Genomic DNA, 6,000 nt, shown 5'->3' with positions numbered 1-6,000 from the left:
GACTCTGAATCCAAAGTTTGCAAGTTTTAAATTGCTAGACTTTCTTGCCCAGTTCCAAGCATTGCTTTTTTGCTTACTTTGTCCCAGGGTCTGCATAGCTCTTGACATCTTGGTTCCTAACAGACACCTGATCTAAGGGGCATATGTGCAGCTTAAACTGAACTAAAATAAGCAAATAAATAAATACTAAATAAATAAATACATTCTGAAAGTATTCTAGCCATCCATCTGATTTTCTGTCTCTTAACAACAGACTGCCCAGTCCTCCAGCCCTAGCAGGAGACTTCTAGGCCACACTTAACAAAGAGGTCAGGGTCCATGACAAGTGCAGTGACAATCTCACAAAAGATCTGGATTCTTTCCAGATGTATACATTACAGCCTATCATTTTACTGTGAAAAGAGCAAACAGGATGAAAATCCAGGGAATGAGAAAACATAGGCTCTGTCAGAAAGAGACAACTAGGAGCCTTATGTTGTACTTGATGTCAATGGGAAATGCTAAGGTCGCATCCCAGATGTTGCAGTTGGCATCAGTCAACTTCAATAAGAACCAGTGGTTTAAATTGTTTCTTGATTCTATACTTGAACTTTTAAACTCCAGAGAGGAAGTGCAGCAGGGAACAGCAGAAGTCTTCAAAGCAGAACTAGCTCCTAGATGCTAATCTATGGCACAACACCCAGGTTTGTGCAAGTGAAGGAGATAATGACCATTCTGATTGGTAGAGCAGCTCTAAAGCCTCATGTCCAGCTGAAAGCTCCTTCCCAGGACTTGACATGGAAAAGACAGGATAGTTAAAATGGAAATTGCAGAGGACTATGACAATGATCACAATACACATGACAAATATGATTGGAGGAGATGATCTACAAAAAAATTGAATATTGAACTAGAAGTTGTTGATATTCTTTCACAAATCTTGCAAGTTTCTGTTTAGTTTTATAATAAATATCAATTACCTAATGTGAGAGAAGGGAGCCAACATCCATCACTATACATCTGCTTTTGAAACAACTTTGTTAAGGAGAATAAAACCCTCGAAGCTGAGCGTGAATAACCTCTGTAGCCTCAAGCAGTCTTGCATCCAGAAAGAAAAATCATTTTCTTTTCTTTTATTTTGTGTTTTAAAAGTGCAGCATAATTTACATGACCTTATTCTTTAATGGTCAATCTCCCAGTCAAATAGAACAATTAGAGGATTACATAAACTTGGCAAATATCATGCCTTTTTCCATTTCTCGTATTTCATTTAGCCCAGAGAAGTTAGACAGCTTCATGCAAAGGATAATGCAGTGGGAAGGAGAGACTATGGTTCTAAACCAGCTCCCAGTCTACAAGATGCTCATCTGTGACCTTAGGTAAGCACAGTGTTCACCTCAGTCTTGGGTTAGTTATCTTTAGAGTGATGGCATCAAAGTAGTTCAGGTTCAAGGACCTTTCAAGCCCTAATGCTCTGATGTGGATGCCAGGATGACATCTGAAAGACAGAGATGCCCTTAGGATACTGGAAGCAGAAGTTAGTGCCCATTCTGGTGTGTGTGGTTTGGAATGTCAGAATGCCAGTAGAACTGTGGAGGGTGAGAACTAGACCCACCAGGCATGGAGGGGAGTAAGGACTCTATTGGGAATTGGACTAGAGGCCATTCTGACAAAGACTAGATGTATCTAGATACTACTGTATCCAGAAGTTTGGAGTGAGCCTTAATTCAAAGGTTATGCATTAATTTTTTTTGAACTTTGAATCAAGAAAATGCCCCCACAGACTTGCCTATAAACCAATGTGCAGGAATTTACTCAGTTGAGGTTTTCTCTTCCTAAATGAACCTAGCTTATGTCAAGTTAACAAAAATCTAGATAGCATACAGACAAAGAACAACTTGAATAAGGTGGGGTATAAAAATCCACTAATATTCTAGGAGTCCCAGTTAAATATTCAGCTCATTTACAATTACAGACACGGATATTGTAGGGTTTAAAAAGTAACTGTCTTTATATACTGTGGAGATCAATCCTCTGTCAGATGTGGGGTTGGTGAAGATCTTTTCCCATTCTGTTGGCTGAGGATTGATCTCAACAGTATATAAAGAACTCAAGAAACTAGACATCAAAATACTGAACAGTCCAATTAAAAAATGGGCTAAAGAGCTAAACAGAGAAGTCACAAAACAAGAATCACAAATGGCTGAAAGACATTTAAAGAAATGTTCAACATCCTTAATCATCAGAGAAATGCAAATCAAAATGACTCTGAGATACCACCTTATACCTGTCAGAATGGCTACGATCAAAAACACCAATGACAGTCAATGTTGGAGAGGATGTGGAGCAAAGGGAACACTCCTCCACTGTTGGTGGGAATGTAAACTTGTACAACCACTGTGGAAATCAGTATGGTGGTTTCTCAGAAAATCAGGAATTGAACTACCTCAAGACCCAGCCATCCCACTCTTGGGCATATACCCAAGGAATGCTGATTCATATCATGAAGATACATGCTCAGCTATGTTCATAGCAGCACTATTTGCAATAGCCAGAACCTAGAAACAACCTAGATGCCCATCAACGGAAGAATGGATTAAGAAAATGTGGTACATATACACAATGGAGTACTACTCAGCAGAGAAAAACAATGAAAGCATGAAATTTGCAGGCAAATGGATGGAACTAGAAAAAATCATCCTGAGTGAGGTAACCCAAACCCAGAAAGACAGTCATGGTATGTACTCACTCATAAGTGGATTTTAGATATAAAACAAAGAACAATCAGACCACAACCCATAGAACCATGGAGGCTATATATATAGCATGGAGGTCCCTAAGACAACTGTGACTTATAATAAATTTCGGTTTTACTCAATTATTGAAAAAAAAAATAGCCAAACGAATAGAAACACATGAACTATGAACCAAAGGCTGAGGGCCCCCAGCTGGATCAGGCCCTCTGAATAGGTGAGACAGTTGATTGGCTTGATCTGTTTGGGAGGCAACTAGGCAGTGGGACCAAGTCCTGTGCTCAATGCATGAGTTGGCTGTTTGAAACCTAGAGCTTATGCAGGGATGCTTGGCTCAGTCTGGGAGAAGGGGACTGGACCTGCCTGGACTGAGTCTACCAGGTTGATCGCAGTCCTCAGGGGAGGCTTTGCCCTGGAGGAGGTGGGAATGGGGGGTCAACTGGGGGGAAGAGAAGGGGTTGGGAGGGGGGAGAACAGGGGAACCCGTGGCTGATATGTAGAACTGAATGGTATTGTAAAATAAAATAAAGGGGAAAAAAAAGTAACTGTCACATATCATATGTGTCTTACAAGATCATAATTCTCCAAACAATTTAGCATCTCTCTGGTCCTTGTAGCTTATTTAGACTGAGATCTCATTCTCATTCCCTTCGTTGCACCTGCATGCATGTATTTTCAATGTATTTTAAAATATATAGAACACTTAGAATTTAGCATCATGCTATCTAGGCAACGAAACTGCTTTGTAGAGAGGATGGTCAGGATAGCAAAGCAAGGCCACCATCCTATGATAAGTTAATGGAACACTGAAGGTAATCTTGAAGTACTCTGAAGGTCCACTGTTGACCATATCCCAAGTAAATGGAAATTGGACTTGATAAACAACAGCTAAAGGAATTAAAATAACAAAAAATCCACACCTACACATTAGCAAGGTCTAATTGAGCATGGGAAAATCCTTCATTTGTACCTGTTTGGCTTCTTCATCATGGAGGACCTCCATGGGATGGGACTCCCATACATTTCCCCAATCCCTATGAGTTTTTTGGAGCTAGCTCAAGCTATACCTGCCTGGTTACACCCCACCCAGATTCTGGTAGACTCTGCTTGAACTGAAGCTCTGATCTCTCCCCACCTCTTCCCTCCCCTCCTCTCCTCTCCTGCTTCTCCCTTTCTTCATGTTATCTCTGTCATGGGTTGTTTCAGTGTAAGCCCAAGGCTAGAACAAATTCTACCCTCAACTTACCTTTCTTCAGGAAAGAAATGCACAGTTTACTCTGGATGGGTCATTGCTCAATGTTAGTGAAACCTGGTACTTTTTATCTGAACTGTATTATTCCCATATCCACCCACTGCTGCCCATTGCCCCTGGTGTTTTGAGACTTGTCATAGATGCACGTGGCTCCAGAATCTCCTGAAGCCCAAGTAATCCATACATTAATGGCAGACTGGTGAATTCATAGTTTGATGGGAGGCCTCCAGTCCATGTATGGCCCTCACCTGCAGGGAACTTTGATCACCTTATCAGAGAAGTAGCTTGGGTGGTTTCCTCCAGAATTGTAGTTTCTGTGATGATCACTTGTACTTTCATAAGTTTTGCTCCTTCTTTTAACCGTTGGTGAAACACTGGTTAGGCTTGGAAAGCCTTCTCAGAACTCACAGAATGTGTTCTATTTTGTTTTAATCAGTTTTTTTTTTCTAGGAACTCTGAGAGCTCAACACAAGTCTTACCATACTTGTTTTTTAGTAACTATACAGAATTCATCAATTGTTTTTCCTCTCATCTACTGTGTGTTTTAGTACCTTAAGAATTTAATTTATATCCTGGTCTTGATCATTTAGCTTTTCAAAGCCTCTCCTTATTGAAGAAAAAAAAAATGTTTTATCATGGGATTCACCAGTCACTAAAGCCCAATAAAATATCCAAGTCTCTGATTAATTCACTTAAAAAAATTTCTCCTGAGAACACAGTCCTGGTGAACTAGGTAATAAAGATCACTTTTGTAAAATTAGTTTCTTTACTGTTATTTTTACATCAGGTCATTATTTTGTACTATCTGACTCTTCCCACGAATTTTAAGTTTTTGAATTCCAGAAAAGGCTCTTAGCATAGATCTAACTTTGACTCTCTTTTTCTAGAGTCTTGCCAAGAAATCAACATCTCCATCTCATTTTCTCTTTTATTCAACTAATATTAAGCAGGCTAGCAGAACATTCCTTTGCGTTTATAATTGCTACCTTACAAAGGCAAGTCCTCACTGACTAGCCATCTTGGCATGATATGACTTTTTACTACAAATAATAGTGGTTATGCTACCTCAGACCCTGCTTATGGATACTGTCTTCCCTTACTTTTCACTCTCAGGGACCAAAACAAAATTGTTCTCAATCTTTAACTCTTGGGTCAACTATGTTTTCATATGGAAGGCCCACTCCTCAAGCAGGCATGTCACTCCATATCATATAGAGGAAGATAGCCCCATTTGGATTTCCCCTGCAGGCTACCCACCCAGACTCTTTCTCTGGATAGAAGATACAGCCATGATTGTATATCTCATCTCCCAAAGCAAGGCCCATGCAACCCCTGATGTAGCAAAAAGGTATATAACCCCATACTGTATGAGGAGAGGGAATTATATCAAGATTTCTGCCATGGATGTCTACCCTTTACAGATCAGCTTCAGGTGCATGTCTCAGCATCCCAACTCATCTTTGGTTCATGACCATATCCATAATCATGTATCAAATGAATTGTGTGTACTTTTTTTGTCAGAAGAAGACACACATGACTATTCATCCTAAGAGAGAACTGATAATGGATCAACAAAACTAATCTACCCAAGTCCAGTTTGGTGAGTCAGTAAATTACTGAAGTTTTTTTTTTTATAGGCATCTAGGTGAGGGGTTATTTACAGGAGAAGGGATGAATAAAAAGCAACTGACCTACTGAAAAGCCCATCCATGCATGGGTGATTTTAGGGAACAAAGTGCCTTGTGCATACAGATAAGCTATGGGGAAGCTAGGAGAGTTAAACACACCGCTTACCTCTTCATAGGAATAAGGTGCATAGCTGTTCTTCCTGGAACACTAAGAATGATGCCCTTTGACAACCTAGTGATACTTTGCTGTCTGAGGAGACAGGCTCTGCCCTTATCTCCCAGAATTTATGTTTTTACTTATCCAAGATCCTTTCCCCTAAATCTTGAGCATTACTTTTAAACCATAAAACCCAGTCACTTGTGCTTTACAACAGCCTAAGTGACTTCT

This window comes from Peromyscus leucopus, chromosome 12 (assembly GCF_004664715.2).
Source record: "Peromyscus leucopus breed LL Stock chromosome 12, UCI_PerLeu_2.1, whole genome shotgun sequence".
In the NCBI taxonomy this organism is placed as follows: domain Eukaryota; kingdom Metazoa; phylum Chordata; class Mammalia; order Rodentia; family Cricetidae; genus Peromyscus; species Peromyscus leucopus.
Note: the sequence above shows the minus strand (reverse complement) of the source record.